This window comes from Cygnus atratus, chromosome 1 (assembly GCF_013377495.2).
Source record: "Cygnus atratus isolate AKBS03 ecotype Queensland, Australia chromosome 1, CAtr_DNAZoo_HiC_assembly, whole genome shotgun sequence".
NCBI lineage: Eukaryota > Metazoa > Chordata > Aves > Anseriformes > Anatidae > Cygnus > Cygnus atratus.
In genome coordinates this window covers 152543522-152560910 of record NC_066362.1, presented here as the reverse complement: position 1 = coordinate 152560910, position 17389 = coordinate 152543522, and positions in this window count along the sequence as shown.

Genomic DNA, 17389 nt, shown 5'->3' with positions numbered 1-17389 from the left:
AAGGGTTCATGCAGAGGGGAGTTTTTGCTGGAAAAAGCAAATCCTGTGATTCTTGTGCCACTAATCCTGGGGAAGAAGAATGGAATGCAAATTTAGCACCAGCTGCAAATCATACAAAGAAGACTTCACATAAAAAACAAGGTAGGGATTATCCTCCAACAGACAGCTTTGCTAGGGCAGAGTAGAAGTTCCTGCACGTAGCCTGGCTCACTCTGACAGCCAGGAAGTACAGGTGAGGTCTGAAGAAAAAAAGGATGAGGGATTTGTCACCAGGAGGCTTGAAAATGAGGTGAAGCCTCACATGCACCACACCACACGGCAGCATGGAGGCAGTCACAGCCATGACAGCCCACTTGCCCCTGGAATTTTTGTTTCATCCAAGTGAAAATGCCTTGTGGTCAAGCCAATGATGAATTTGGCTCTGGCTGAGGGCAGGCCAGGAGCTCTTCTAGCCCTAAGGACTGTCAGCCATGCTTTGGGCGCTGAGGGGTGTCTGGGAGTCCTGTGGGTGTCAGGAGGAAGCAGCGTGAGCTGGAGCAGGGATTTAGGGAAGAAAGGGATGGAAAAGGAAGGGAAAGGTGGTAAACTCAAGGGAGGTGCAAGTTGTTCCTCAGAAATGGGTTTGGTGTTTTACTAGTGTGTGGATAACTTCTGCCCACTAAAAAAAAAAAAAAAAGATGCACCTTGCTGAAGAGCTCCATCATTGGAATCGAACCGAGTTCAGGCTGTCACAAAACTAGGTTTTGTTGTGAGAAGATGGCTTGTATTGGCTACTCCCGGAGTCAGAGAGAAAAACCAAATAGCTTGCCAGGAAAGGATAAAGGTTTAAAATTGAAGGTACAGCGTTCAGCCTCATGTAGATTCTCCTGTGCCTTTGTCCACAAGTATATAGGTTTGGGGGGTTTACTGCTGTTACACTACCTTGAGATGTTCAGTTCACAGCTTGAGCTGTGACCATTACAAGGCCCAGCCATGTGGAAGTCAGACACTGGTGGCTTTAGGACACAGACTGGAGAAGGGTGACAGGTTTTGTTGCGGACTCGTCTCTGAACCCCAGCATAACCCAACACACAAACGTGAGCAGGAGCTAGACCGGGACCAGCCCTCAGGAGTGAGGAGCGGGCAGAGCTGCACTCCCTCAGAGGGGATGAACTGGCAGGTGTTTTGGGACCTGCTTCTCCCTCACTCTGGGCAAAGGAGCACAGGATCACAGACATGCTGGTGGGACAGGAGTGCTGGAGGTCACCTAGTCCAACCTGCACTCCAGTCACCCTTTAGGCTCCTCTTCACCACACGAAGCAAGGCTGGCTCCTCTCTCACACCGCACCAGGCCCCAGGCCATGGTGGCAGCCCTCAGCTGGACCCCTCCAGTTCTCCTCATCCCCCTTGAACTGGGGTCCCAAAAGAGCACACTGTACTCCAGCTGTGGACATGCCAGTGCCAGGGAAGGGAAAAGTACACGGTGAAAGTACACGGTGCCAGCTCTCTGAGCCTCAGCCTCATCTTGCAGGCCGATGCACGGTGCTCACCACCATGCCACCACCCACATCCCCACCGCTGGCTGTCAAAGTGGGTCTAAATGTCTGATATAAGCTAGGAGAAGCAGGGCAGCTTCAGTTACAGCTGAAGCTAGGGTGTCAAAGCACCACAGCGCTCTCTCCTAAGGATGTGCATACAATTAGCTGTACTTGCTCAGTAAATTCGAGCAGCGCCCGACTTACGTTCTCTTGTTCCTCGAGTTCATGTTACAGCCTAAGACGTACCAAAACAGTTTTATATGCTAATTTCCTTACAGTAAAATCCTTACTGTATGTCGTTCATCGATATCAAGCAGTGTATATGCAAGAAAAGGCTAATATTATGTATATATTACCAATTTTATGGGTTCAAGAATTACAATGTGCTTGCTTTATTTAGGTGGTAAACTTTTTTAATGAGTCTGGAGGGTCCTTTACATAAAAGTAGTGACTCTATCTTGGAATCTCTTTCCATGTTTATTAGAAATGTGTTTTACTTTACCATGAAAAAAGCCAAGGAAACATGCAGCCTTAAAGTCTAATGAAGTAGTTACTCATGCAGTCAAAGTTCATAAATTTTAAATACATTTAATTTATAAATTGAAAACATAGCTTGCACTGGCTTTTTCAAGATTATTGCTTTCCACAGGGGTCTCAGGATAGTTGCCGAGCCATGCTTGTTGCCTCTTTTCTTTCAAGGCTGAGACTAGATCTTCGCAATTCACACACATTCATTCTGATGCTTTTAGGGAAAAAAAAATAAAATAAAAATGGCATTTTCAAAACAGCAGCTCTTTAAAATATTAGAAATTGTAACCCAGCCTGCAGCCTCTTTGTTCTCAACTCAGATAAGGTTTGCTTTTGAGCTGACACTTTAATAGAGAGCTCTTTCTCCTGGTGAGAAACCCTTTGTCCCCCTGGAGACCTCTTTTCCAAGCTAATTGCAGAGCGTGTTCCCTGCAGTGGCAGCCTGAGCCTGACTCCAGCCTCACACCAATAAAACCTCGGTACCAGCCTGGGTCATGAGCCCAGCCCCCGGGAAGAGGAAATTTAGGGAAGGGGGGAAACAGAGATACCAGCTCCCCACTTTTGTTCTCTGCCCTCTGCAGTCCTCTGGTTGCTCACCCATCTCTTGTGAGCCACTTTGCAGAAGCTCAGCCATAATCCATCCTGCTTGCTGAGCAGTCTTGGGTACAAAGCATGCCGTGGGGATGCCTGGCACTCGGCAGTCCCCTGTCCCCTGCCTACACCAGAGCTCCAGCCTTGCACGAGCTGGGGTTTCCACCAGGCATGCCATGGGATGCAGTGCAGCAACGAGGTGAGGCAGCAGCTCACTGGTGGCTGCAGGATGGCTGCTTGGTGTCTGGGAGACTGGAGTGGCAATTACTGGGGCTACGAATAATTTTAGGGGGATGTTATAAAAAACAGAATGTGCCTATGGTAAGGGGAAGCATCAAGCCCACCATAGCTGGAATCATGGGTTTAGTATTTAATTTTAGTTCCCTCTGACTGTATTGTTGTAAAATGAAGCTTGGGGGGGTTTCCATAGGAACCTAAGGGTACCCAAACAGGTCAGTTATACCCCAGCCGTTTCAGAAGGTTATTTCTCCCATTTGGCCTCCAGTGATAGGGGGTCACACCACAACATCCCTCACCCGGGTACTCCAGTGAGTCACCCTCCTGTCAGCTACAAACACTTTTCCAACAGGTGGCTCATGGAAGGGCCGTGTTTGCATCGTTCATCGAGGTCAGTCAATCCCCAGCCATGAGGACAACTCCAAGGGCTTCTGCAGAAGACATCTGTGAGGTGAGACCACCTGGACACCTGGCACACATCCCCGCTCTGCACCCCCGTGCCTCCCATCTCCTCCATCCCTCGGTCCAAAAGCCCCCACGTAGCTGCAGAGCCAGCAGCATGCAGCAGGCCCAGCCGGCGCAGGGAGCAGGGCTGGTAATTGGAAAGGGGAATTGCAAAGCACCAAAGCTTATCAGCAGACTGCCGGGGAGAACTTAGCAGCCCTCCTGGGGAGCCCGAGGTCCTGAGTGGGTTTGCAGCCTCTTGCTCGGCAGCACGGTGCACACGTGTGCGGCTGCTCCGCTCGGAGCGGCACAGGAGTGGGAAAACAGTGGTTTTGGGGTAGCCTGAGGCACGGCACGCAGCACTAGCTGCTATTTCCTGATGTATCTTTTACTCATTAATGCTATAGTCTAAACATAGCCCCGACAAGCGCTGGCAGACGTGGGTAAACTCAGGACTTCAAAGCCTGGCGCCTTTAGCAGGAGTCATTCAGTCACTGCCCAGGATGGGTCCCACTGGTTCCCAGCCAGTCCCTCCTTCACTCAGCAATTTATTCAAAATAGTGGGCAAGCACAGAAGAGGGAAGGAACATGGCTTCACGGTGCGGATTTTAGCCTATATCCCATCCCAGCTTCTGCAGGAGTTTCACCTGTCCATCCCTCTTCCCAGTTACACAAGGGATGGAAAAGGTGGCCAAGGGAGAAAAATTAAATGCACATTTGTACTTACACAGTGCTGCATGAAGTTTAAAAAGCTTAAGGATAATGATGTTGTGGGTGTTTAAAGGTTTGTTGTCATACTTTAGGTAAAGGAATGTGGTTGTGATCGCTCGCATGTTGAAATATAACGTCACTTGCCAGCTTATTACTGATTTCATTTTTTGTCCATCCATAACAAAATAGGCTTTCCAGTGCAATGAAAGTCCAGGATAGTCTCCAGGACTCCTCAGAGGAGCAGCCTCCCATGTGAGATTGTAATCTCTACCCAGGAACTCCTCAGCTCATCTGCCTCAGCGTGGCTTCCTCGGAGCAAACATGAGACCACGCTTCCCTATGCCTCGAATTCCTGGCTGTCCTTCTATTACGATACTTGAAGCAGCACAGCATTTTATAGAGACATAAGAGCTTGTACGGGGCACGATACCCTCATCAGAAGTAATCTGCCTTTTAGTGAATGGCCATACCTCCATACTCAGATAATTTGCCCCCAGATAATTTTTTTTCTCCGTAGCTGGAAATATAACACTCCATTTGTTCCCTTAGGAGAACGGTGTGAGAAAAAAAAAAAAAAAAAAAAGATATCAATGAGCAAATATTTGGTGGCAAAGTCAAAGGAATGATGTTCTTTTGAGATAAATTCTCCTTGCTTACAGCTGAGTAGACAGAGATTAAGATATACGAATCCGGGCTCCTTGCCAATTCCTCCCCATCTGCTGTCAAGAACAAGTGCTTCGTTATTTGGCTCAGTGCGGTAGCAAAGAGCAGCGGAGAGGGCAGTGGGCCATGGCCATGCCCTCTCGTTGGTGTTTCCCCACCCACAGGAGCTGCTTTTTCCTGAAACTTCCAGCCCTAATGCTCCGTGTTAGTGACAGAGAGAGGGCCAGGGCTGGCTTGCCAGCAGCAGTGCATAATGAGAGCACCATTCAGGGAAGAACATGTGGATAGAAGAGAAATGAAGGAAGATGGATACGTGAGGCTTGTGAAAAACAAAGGTGGGTGTGGGAAATCAAGAGAGAAAGAAGAATAGAGATTTCTGGTGTCCCTGGGAGATCAAGGCATGTACTATCAAGAGATACAGGCTCAGGGATTACTGGGGGCTGTGAGCAATTGGAAGACTTGGTAGGTCCTGGAGCTATGTTACAATGTCACCAAAACCCTGCGAAAAAATATGAAAAATTACAAAAAGAGCAAGCCCATGAACCACATACCCTTACAACAGCAGCAGCAGCAGTCTCTGTCAGGAGGAGCAATGTCAGGAGGATGGTGCCCAGCAGACTGACCTGGACTTCTGCATGGCATTGGTACATCTGCAGCTGGAGTATGGCATCCTTTGGTGGGACCCGGACGTGGAAAACTGGAGGAGTCCAGCTGAGGGCTGCCACCATGGTCTGGGGCATGGAGCACAGATGAGGTGTGAGAGAGGGGGAAGGAGCTGGGCTCACTCCATGTGGTGAAGAGGAGCCCAAAGGTTGATCAAACAGATAAGCACCTGCCTGAGGGGTAGTTACAAAGATGACAGAGCCGCGATCTTCTTGTGGTGCCACAGGATGTAACAAGGGGCAACAGCCACACATGGTGGGTGGGGAGATTCAGGCTGTATATTAGGAGAACCTTCTCCACCTGGTGCCCCAGAGAGGTGATAGAGGCTCCTTCCTTGGAGGTCCTTGGCTAAAGTCCCAATGGGGTTGTTCAGCCTGGAGAAGAGAAGGCTCTGGGGAGACCTTATAGCGGCCTTCCAGTGCCTAAAGGGGGCTGCAGGAAAGCTGGGGAGGGACTCTGTGTCAGGGAGTGGAGTGATAGGAGAAGGGGCAATGGCTTTGAACTAAAAGAGGGGAGATTTACATTAGCTATAAGGAAGAAGTTCTTCACTGTGAGGGTGGTGAGGCCCTGGCACAGGTTGCCCAGAGAAGCTGTGGATGCCCCATCCCTGGAGGTGTTCAAGGCCAGGCTGGATGGGGCTTTGGGCAGCCTGGTCTGGTGGGAGGTGTCCCTGCCCATGGCAGGGGGGTTGGAACTGGGTGATCTTTAAGGTCCCTTCCAACCCAACCCATCCAGTTTTTCTGTGATTAGTGGTAGTCCTGCTTTGAGTGCGGTCATCTCCAGGGTCCCATCCAAACAACATTTCTGTGATTCTATAATCTTATTTCTTTCCATAAAACTTAACAATTTACATACTGGCCTACTTTGCTAGCACAGATGAAATCTGAGAGAAGCTGCAAACAATCAGCGCAACGGCAGCCACCAGCACAAGACACAGACAGGACTTGCTGCAGTCCAAATATATCACACAACTCAGAGCAATGAATGCATGGGCTGCGTATTCAGCCACATGAATTTTTCATTCAGTCAGATCACACAAATATAAAGATGTCCTTTATTGAGTCTTTTCCACCATATCAGAGGTGCTGAGGCACTAGCAGACTCATCTGTGGATTGTCTGTAATCGCTTCCAGATTCCCAATTCTTGGCAGGCCGAGCTACCAGGGATTGCTCTTCTTTTGGCTTGCAAAGCTCTTGGAGCATACAATGTGCTCCAGTCACAAATACAGCACTAACGGGCACTGCGGTCCATGTGAACCCGTAGACTGGGTGCACTGTCAGCCTATCAGACTACCCTTCTGCACTCATTCATCTACATGAAGAGGGAACAGTATAAATACTCATCCATGATGAAAAAGCATTCTCAAACATACCAGATAGTATCCATATATATCCAGTTTTGGTATCTCCGAATACAGCACGGCAGGTGCCAGCATTGTATAACATCAGAATAGTAACCACTCTTTCCACACTTAAATTTTCTACTATTTTAATTCTATTTTTAATTTAAGTATTCTGCACATTACAAAGCCACACTAGTAAGAGACTGCTTAATCTGAAAAAGAAAAAAAAAAAAAGCTGATTTGTGAGAAACTTGACCCTGGCAGATTTGGGGTTGTGTTACCTTCTTCATGGTGGCATTGCACTGTATTTCTTCATGTTCAAATCTAAAACTGGAAAACAAAAATGCCTCATCCTGAGCAGTCCAAAGTAAGCTTTACTTACCCGCCACATGGGAGTGTTTACAGATGATTTTCATTGTAAGAATCCTGAGATTTGCCTCATTAGCAAACTAACACATCAAGTGAGATTCTTTTCTCGACAGCCTCTATTTTCTGCTCCTACACGTCTGCATGGTGATCGTGTGAAAGCAATGTACTGCGATTTCCAGAGAAAAGGTCACTGAGAACACCTTTAACTTTTCGCCAAAACTTTCTGAACATTTGTGTCTCTTCTCTATGTAAATTACACGCTCTGATATTTTCACATCTGATCAACCTTCCTCCCACCAGTCTTAAACCAAAGCAGCAATTTTGTGTTTATCTGTAATCCACATAACCTTACTAGCTTTGGTGGGTATGGAAGATATAAATCAGGATGTAATTTGAAATTTCCAGATTCCTCTGATTTGTGATGTATTTGTTACAAACAATTACAGAGATGATAACTCCCCTGGCTGATGTTTTACATAAATTTTTGTCATCCTAATCCCACTGATTGTTATTTTAAGTTTAAAGGAACCTCCACTTTGTTACTGATTGGGACATATTGATAAAAATATTAAAAGCATGTGAAGCAATGCCTGCGCCAAGTTCTGAAAGGAGATCCTACACAAAAGCGAATAGGAAGACCACCCACTCCTGGTGCTCTCCTTCCCCTGAGTCATCTCAGCGCTCCCAGCAAACCGCTTTGCAAAGGGCAACGGCGGCACCTATGAAAGAGGTTTGATTGCAAACGAGGGCAAATAACATTATTAAAACCGTTTGTGGGTGGGAGCTGACAAAACTACATATTGCAGAATCCCTACAGTCTACCCATTATAAAATTGCACCTCGTGATTTTTTTCATCATTCAAATTTCGGTACTCAGATGCCCTTTAGAATGTAAAAGAACTTTGTCGGAGCAGTTGCAATGGTTTTACTTGCTTTTCTCCCTCGTTTGAGAAAACAAAGAGCTTCTTGCGAAGGATCTTAATCTTTTCATTAGCGCAGGTCATGTTTGTATTTATCGATATTGCAAATCCCGTTCCATTTACAATCACACACCTTTGCTGTGAAGACAAAGGAGTTTGCATGAAACTACAATACCAGATGTGTAATCTTATATGGTTTTTAAATTTGGACCATTTTGATATTCTCCGAGTAAAAAAAAAAAAAAAAAGTACTCTGTTTTGTGCTGTCTTCCCTCTCCACCCCTCTTTCTTCCTCTTCTGTCTTCCACAGGCTTGCCTGATCCCTTGCTTCCTCTTTCCTCTTTCCGACCTTTTAGTAGTTTAATGAAGAATGCATCTCCCTAGTGTGCCCATAAGAGCAGCACGTGGGACAGTATTAAAGCTTTACTTGTGTTGCCTGCCTGCAAAAATGAAGCCACCTTTTGCACCATCTTTTTTTATCAGCAGGTCATTAAAGACCTTCTTTTGCGGCCAAAGTGGTCTATTCCCCGTTCTCGCTGTGAGTCTCCTGCATCAGGGCAGTTTTTCATCGGATCTTCAGCGCCTCTTTTAGGAACCAACAGTCCTCCAGGGTGCCCTTTCCCATTAAAATTCCTTTCCACAAGACTGCATTTACCAATTCTTTGAGTGGGTTGAAGTCTTCTGTTTTAAGTTCATTATTCCATTGCTTCCACTCCCGTCTCTCCTGAAGCTCGAGAGCTGTGCTGATTTGTGATCATTTCCACCCAGGTCGCCCTCCTTTCAGCCAGTTTTCCCACCTTAGCCAGCAGCAAAGCTAAAGCAGGCAGGTACAGCCTCCTGCCACTGGGCAGGCACTGAAACAAAAAGCCACTCTTTAACCCCAGAACCTCAGGAACAGGCTGCATGGAGCAGTTGCCCCCCCAGACACATATTTCCGACAGAATTTCTGATGCTGTCAGATGTATCCTGCAGGAGGTGATGTGCATCACTTCCCCAAGCCACGGCGTGCAAGTCTGCTGCGTGCTGGGATCTGGTTCAGGGAATCAGCTCACTGCAGCTGAAGCGATGGGCTTCTCTGCAATGAGCTCCAAGCAGAAAACTCCCATAGGAGCTGGAAGCCAGCTCAAATGCTTCAGCTCTGAGCTGTCCCTTGTTCCTGTAAGCTGTAGGATGTAACTGACTGGAAACAGACTTGTCTGTGAACTTTAAGGCTGCACTGACGTCCCTGTCCGGGGACTCTTTCCCCAGTTACCAGCAGTCAAACGTTCAGATGTGGTTACCAATTTTGCTTGGTTCTGATCTTGGATGCTGAACTTCTCTCTCAAGTCAAGGGAAGTGGAACCAGCCAAGACTGAAAGTCACGCACGGGTTTTCTTAAGAAAGGGCAACAACAATAAAAAAAAAATAAAATCAAGGCATACAAATTCTGAAATGCAGAATTTAGAAAAACAGGATTTTTTTTTCTTGGATTTCTCCTAGAAACAGAGACTGTATATCTCTGTTAGGGTGAAGACTGAGAAAATTATCTTTTTGTTTTACCATCATCTTACATGGTATTTAAAACATGGCAATATAAAATTGACCATTATTTTCACTTCAAGCCAGAAAGCTCTTTTACTGCTTTTATTTCAAAGTGTAAAGTTTAAAACAGCTAAGTAAAGCTCTTTCAAGTGTCGGATTCCACCAGAATTAGGGGGTTAGGCGCACTGAATTGCCGCTACCATTTAACACGCATTCTGCTTCTTGCCGCTCTCTGTCCTGTTTTTGCTTTTCTCCGGCTATTTATTGCCTTCTTTCCTTTCCCCACTTTCTATCTGAGGCTGCCAAGGGGAGAGCAGAGTCCGACCCCCGCAATGAAATGCTTCACCTGCGGAGCCTGCTGAGAGTGAAATTGATAAAGTGCAGCACCAGCCCAGGCAATTTCACTCCCAGCGGGCACTTGGAGGTGAAGCACTGCCATAAAATGGAGCAAGGTTACTCGCTTGCCACCTTCCAGCACAAATCACCAGCTGATACCTCCTTCTTTCACAATCTTTTCACCTATTTCCTGCCAGGCCCTGGTTGTTCTGACCCCACAGCAAGAGGCACGAACCAGCAACGTGCCATAGCCCTCTGCAGGCCACCTCCCGTCGTCATCCTGGGGAGGACGCCCACGGTCCTACGGCCTCTCTGGGTGCTACAAGAGTGCCACAGAGCACTTTGATGGGATAAGGATGACTTGTAGCTATTTCTGTAGCATCTGATGAGGGTGTCAGCCTGGTGCCCAGTGTAATTTAGGACAACCTACATATCATTTTAGCTGGTGGCTCCCAAAGTGCTATTTCAGCACGGGTTAGGTCCCAAGGGGTAGGCAGGGACAACACAACATGCTCAGGCATCACTTTGCCAAATCCCACTTCCTCTGCTGCTTGAAAATCCAGCGTATTAGAGAACGACTTTTCACCAGTTTGGGATTTTCTTTATTTTGATGGGAATATTTCTCAGAACCAGGGTCTATGAGCTTGATTGGCACTGGGGTTGAGACTTTTCCCTGAGACTGGTTAGTGTAAGTAGTCACGAGAGAAACGTGGCAATACAGAGAAGGGAAACTGCACTCTGACATCTCCTCCTGTTTCCAGTACTGGGAGCAGGGGATGAAAATTAAAAGCTCCATATTTAAAATAAATAATCAGATATTTTTTTCAAACAATTCATCATTTGTCAAGCTAAAATACACCATTTCATATCCAACACCAAAGTATTTTGAAATCAAGGAAGGCCTAATCCTTTATGGTAAACAGTCACGGTTGCAATTAGACCACATTGATAAGGCAGGATAAAAAACTAACACGGGTTAAGTTTTCTCATACTTCAGAGCACAAAATTCCAGAAGTGAAGGGATTCCTGAGAAACTCCCTTTCTAAGCAGCACTTCCTATGGAGCTTGATTGGAGACTGAAGACTGGACAGTGTCAGACATCTGGTAGAGCAATCCCTATAGTACTAGCTGGGGGAATTTTTATCATAGCTACTTTTTCTATGAGTCAAGAAATACCCATTTACAAAATTCAAGGACTGAAATTAAGACCTAAGAAGTGCCATGCACGCTCAATATATCTGAATGCTTTGCTCCTAATTTGGCACATAATTCCCAATTTAAATCCAGGGAAAAATCCAAGTCTCAAAAGTATTTAACTGCCTCAATTCCTTCACAGATCTTGTCTAGATTTCCACCAGCCACATCCCAAATTGGCTCTACAGCTTTTACAGCATCGTTCCAGATGGCTCCCCATAATCTGAATTTCATAAACGTGATTTGTTTTACAACGGCACAAAATTCACCAGCAGGAACTAGACTTGGGTAAATCTTTGTCCATGAATGCAGATTTCTGCATGAGTTGCCACAGGATATTGGGCAAGAATACTTGAGAAATTTGACCACAGATTAACTGGTAGTAACCAAATGGTGCCAGTTGTCTGTGCGTTTCCACTTACAGAATAGAATCAGTTTAATATAGATTATTAATATATATATATATATATTCCAGCTTTTTTTTTTCCAAAACTCTCGTTTAACTCTTATCTAAGATCCAAGAAAAGACTGTTCAGGACAAAATATAAATAGATAGATAGATAGATTCTTCTTTGGCCAGTTCATAGATACCCTATGGACAGAACTAAACTTCCTCTACTGACTGATTTAAGTCTACTCCAGGATGCATCTAGAATAGGTCAGTACCCAGATTAGCTTGATCTGAAAGCTCTCAAAAAACAGTGACCACCAAGAGTGACACTTAAGCTTGGAACTACAGTGAAACTACTAATTACTAACCATGCTGACAGCTGAACTAGTAAGCAGCTTAATTGATTTGGGGGTCATAGAGCTATAAAAAAAAAAAAAAAAGAAGAAAAAAAAAGAAGAAAGCACTCCCCTTTGTTTTATCCACAAACATATTCCACTTTTTTCTAATATAAAGGTTTGTTTCTTTCTAATTCCTGTAATTGGTACTAATGATAACAACAATTGCATTATTACGCCCCGAGGGCTGAGCAGACTAATTGGTGCGGCCTGAACCAGGCCTGCTCCAAACATGGCAGACGTGGGCCAGGCAGGCAGCAATCCTCCCACGCTTTCTCTTGTGCTGGTTTAAAATTCACCAGGGACCCCACAGAAACCATACCTATAGCAACTGCTGAAAACGGTCATAAATTCAGCTGCTCCCAAGGCCATTACTGCTTGGTCTGTGCTAGCTGGTGCCACGTGCCCCCTCTTCCTCCTAGAGGAGCCTGTTTTATGTTTGCTGTGAGGCATCGCCACATCTCCCTTGGCACACTTCCCTCTCTGAAGGCTCTGCTCTATTGCCTAGGCTAAGGGGTAAATTTAAGCTCAATTTAGCATTATATGCACTGTGACAGCTGTATAATCTTTTCAGCATTTTCTTTGTAGATTTAGTATTAGTCTTCACCTGACAGATCTCTTTTTATGTCATTCAGCCATTCCCTTTTAATTTGGTGAGTCAGCTATCGGACTTCTTGCACGTTTCTAGCACCACCTGAAATAGTGTGAAAAAGCACATAGGTCTCTTGGTAGTGTACCAAAAGCCTGAACGGAATTGTGTTAAATGTTAACTTGAGGCCATTCATAAAGTGACGGGAGGTACTGAAGCTAATTCCTGAGAAAAGATTAAAAAAAAAAAAAAAAAAAAAGCAACCAACAGATGTGCAAGTAATAAAACCAAGTAAGCACAGCGATGGCACAACCAGCTAAGTTTCTGCGTGCTGTGTGGTTAGTCCGAATACTGCACCGACTGTTTACTTAGGAGGTGAATTGGCTTCTGTTCAAGAGGATAGGCTCTTCCTGGAACAGCTGCCATGATTTGACCTGGAGGAGAAGCACACGTCACATGCCACCGTGCCCCACGGTGTATTTGCAGGTTGCAGCACAGCTGCTGCAACGATCCTGAGCCACATCTACCCACAGGAGAACTGTGCCTCGGGAAAGAGGGCACAAAGCCAGCAGGACCTCTGCCCTGGCACCTTGCTGGCATTGCTGCCATCCATCACCACGGGCTGAGGGAAGCTCACGCCATGCCTCCGCTCCCACCAGTCCCACAGGTAACATGGTCAATGACATGTCCCTGTTGCCAAGGAAGTTTTAGATCTACGGAAGGAGGAAGGCACTCGATGTGCTCACTTTCCCCTTCAGCTGTAATCCTGTTCTGCTGTCATCCTACTGAGAAGGCACACAGCACCCTCCATCGTTAGGATCAGAGCTCTCTAAAAACTGGCCTCCAATCATTTGCAGAAGTACCTTACGTTCAGCAGTACTGCATTGCTCAGATCTCCTCAAGGCAAGGTAGCATCAGCCTTCATAAACCATAATCCCTTACCTGTTTTATCTCCAAGAAGTGCTCAGGCAGAGTTAATATACCTGCTGGGAGCAGGGGGTAAATTGTTACCAGTGGTCATTATAGAATCACAGAATCATTAATGTTGGAAAAGACCTCCAAGCTCATCTGGTCCAACCATCCCCCTGCCACCAATGTCACCCACTGAACCATGTCCCTAAGCACCACGTCCAACCTCTCCTTGAACACCCCCAGGGGCGGTGACTCCACCACCTCCCTGGGCAACCCGTCCCAATGCCCGGCTGCTCTTTCTGAGAAGAAATGTCTCCTCACTTCCAACCTGAACCTCCCCTGGTGCAACTTGAGGCCATTCCCTCTAGTCCTGTCACTAGTTACCTGTGAGAAGAGGCCGACCCCCAGCTCCCCACACCTTCCTTTCAGGTAGTTGCAGAGAGCAATAAGGTCTCCCCTGAGCCTCCTCTTCTCCAGACCAAACAACCCCAGTTCCCTCAGCCGCTCCTCACAGGACTTGTGCTCCAGGCCCTTCACCAGCTTCGTAGCCCTTCTCTGGACCCGCTCCAGGGCCTCGATGTCATTCTTGTACTGAGGGGCCCAAAGCTGTACACAGTACTTGAGGTGCAGCCTCACCAGAGCAAAGTACAAGGGTACGATCACCTGCCTAGTCCTGCTCATCTGGAAAATTTTTAATCAGTTTCTGCCTCTACCTGATGAGGTCCTCATGCATACCTCTCAGTTCTAGAAAAAGACCAAACTACCAGTCTAAAGGTATATATATAATACTTATCAGCATGGTATTTTTCCCCAAAATGAAATTCATCATGAAGTTACTAGAGCAGATTCTTTCAAGAGAAAAATAAATAAATAAATAGATAAATAGAGTATTCATTTACAACACACTTTCTACATTTCAGGTATTTCTATATAGGGGAGCTCATCTGCAGGAAGGTAGATTTGGGTTTCTGCTGCAAATAATGTTTGCCTATGCTATATTAAGAAGTATTTAATAAAAAAAAAAAAAAAGTTGAAACGATTATTAGCACTAAAATGTATGTTACTTCCAGTTAGTGCCCTAAACACTATGCAGGAGAGTAATCCTTAACTGTGTGCTTGCACTCTCCACAGCAAGTAATATTTATCTGTTCCACGCAAAGTGGAATAGCCCCCCTACAGCTTGGCATCTAAGGCACTACTGTGAGAAAAGCAGGTTTCAGTACCCCCAAGCAAAGGAAGAAACATAATGGGAGAATGTATAAGCCACTAACATGTAGCATATAAAGGCCTTTTAAAATTTTGTTTCCAAAATTATCAACTAAACTAGAGTAGCTGTGAATCCCTGAATAGAGGCAATTCTCCCAGCCCAGACATTAGCAGCAAAAGGTGAGAACAACCACAACAATAACAAAAGGTATTCTGAAGAGTTTCTGATAAAAAAGGGATATTTTTCAGTGAGTGACACATTTTGCCAGCAGTTTGTGACAACTCTGCATGCTTTTCTTTGTATTTTCTTATCACAAGAAATTCTCAGTAAAAAAGCCACATGCTGTTCTTTTGCTTTAGCTTCTGTTGATTCACTATCTCTGAAACAGTCATGTTTCCGGTGTCTTGCATAATCTTGGAATTTCTGCTGATAAAACCTGTGATACTTGTTCTTCTGGTACTAAAAACACACCCAATGCTTTGTTTCCTATGGCTGTGAAACCTGCAGCAAGGGAATCCAAGAAGTGAAATTCTCAACCAAATTCCCACCGGAGTTCTCATTAAATTAGAGAAGGTAGCTTTCACCCAGGCCAATACTGGATCTCACTGACCATGGCCATTCCTGGGTTATAATCCATGGTTATAGCTGCTCCAAAAAAGCCACTATAGTGAATGAATTATGCAGCCTGCAAACTGTTTTTACATGTCACCTTTGAGCCAGAAAATAGGGAGCATCACAGAATACAGCATCATACACACCTAAATGTTCTTGGGACAAAGTAGCAGGCAGAGCACCTGCTAAAATTCCTCTGCATCAGCAGGTTTTGCAGTCACGAAGGCAGAGTAAAACAAGGGATTTATACAGATCACAAAGCACACCATGACTCCTACTCATCGTGTAGCTTTTGGAGTGTTCTCAAGGAAGATGAGGATTAAATGGGCAAAGGCTTTTAAATATTCTCTCATGCAAAGGAATGGAATTAGGCCCACAAAAGTAATTTGCTTGGAATATTAACCTGGGAAATGGGAGATATGTTTGAACTCCCTTGTGGCAGAAAAGAAACTGAACCCGGGTCATTTACAACCTGATTACCCTAACCATGAGTAATTTTAAATAAAAAGAGCAAACTGGGATTTCTTCTCCAGCTGTGCTTGTCACAAGCCTTGATCTTATAATTGTGCTCTTAGGATATCTACGGGATGAGACAAGTAGGAATTAGACTTTGGAATAAGAAAGGCAGATGAACAACTTAAATTTTAAATATATAGAGATCATAAATATCTAATATGTAGTATTTTTTCCATAAATTAACATATATTTATATAAAGCTAGGACTGTCTTACGTAATGTAGAAAATATATAAAAATGAATTAAAATAGCCCTACCTAAGGATTATGTTATGTGGCCTAAATGCTCAGTGCTGTGTTTGGTAGGTGCTGGGTGAAGTCACCCACCTGCTGGCCCATCCTGCTGGGTGTCCATCATTGATGGCTGCCCCAGGTACCCATGCATCGTGTGGCAGAGTGTGGATCAGACCGCCCTTCAGCCAGCCCTGTCCCTTCCCTACCCGCTCTATGAGCTCGACCAGCCATCCCTTACCTGCCTAAGGACTGAGGCTGTGTGGTGGGTTGCGAACCACAGGGGCACCCCCTCCTCCCCTCAAGCCCTTCAATAAATAGGAGCTCAAAGATACCCCAAGAATCAAGGAAATGAGCAGAAACACCCCAACGTTTACAAATGCAAGCTTTCCCTGGAGGCCATTGTTTGGGGTTTCCAGAGCTGCACAAATAACCTGAACTGGTAGAGCGCTGCAGGACGGCAGGAAAGGTCAAACAAGGATCTGAGCCGTGTCCCTTCTCTGTTATCAAAGCATATCTATAATGTTTTTGTATAAATAGCCTGTATGGCTGCTATAGGGGGCACACAGAGTGTGTGTGTTTCACTTGTTTATTTTCAGGGGCAAACAGGCTGTGTGTGTTTGCCTGCCCATTCTACTAGGGGGCATACAGACCGTGTGTGTTTCACTTGTTTGTTTTGGGGGGCAAACAGACTGTGTGTGTTTCTCGTTTGCTTTCAGGGGCAAACAGGCTGTGTGTGTGTTTCTATGCCTGCCCATTCTATAGGGTTTCTGTGTGTGTTTCTCCTGTTTGGGGGGCATACAGACTGTGTTTCTATAACTGCTCGTTCCATAGAGGGCATACAGACTGTGTGTTTCTATACCTGCCCGTTCTATAGGGGACATACAGACTGTGTTTCTATGCCTGCCCCTTCTGTGGGGTTTCTGTGCGTGTTTCTTGTTTACTTCTGGTGGCTTGTCCCACACAAAGGCAGGCAGGGGCACCGGAGTGGGAAGGGGGCATGGCTCGTGTGCATCTTGCAGCACCCAGCGCCACTTCGCGCCTTCGGTTCAAAAACTGGTCATCCACTGCAAAAAAAAAAAAAAAATTAAAAATAAGTAAATAACTGAAATAAAATAAAAAAAAATAAAAATAAATAATTAAAAATAAAAATAATTAAATAAAAAAAATAAATTAAAATTAAATCAAAATAAAATCAAGATAAAATCAAGAAACAAAATAAGAATTAAAAAGAAAATAAAAGTAAAAAATAAAAATGAAATAAAAAATGAGAATAAAAAAATAATAATAAAATAATAAAATAAAATAAAATAAGGTAAAATAAGATAAAATAAGGTAAAATAAAATAAAATAAGGTAAAATAAAATAAAGCAAATCCATAAATAAAAAAATAAATAAAAAATAAAAAATAAAACAGAAGTGAGTTAAGAGGCACCCTGTGCCCCCCCCATGACCAAGGCAGGCGGAAGCACCGCCCCGGGCCTGGCGTTGCCACGGCAA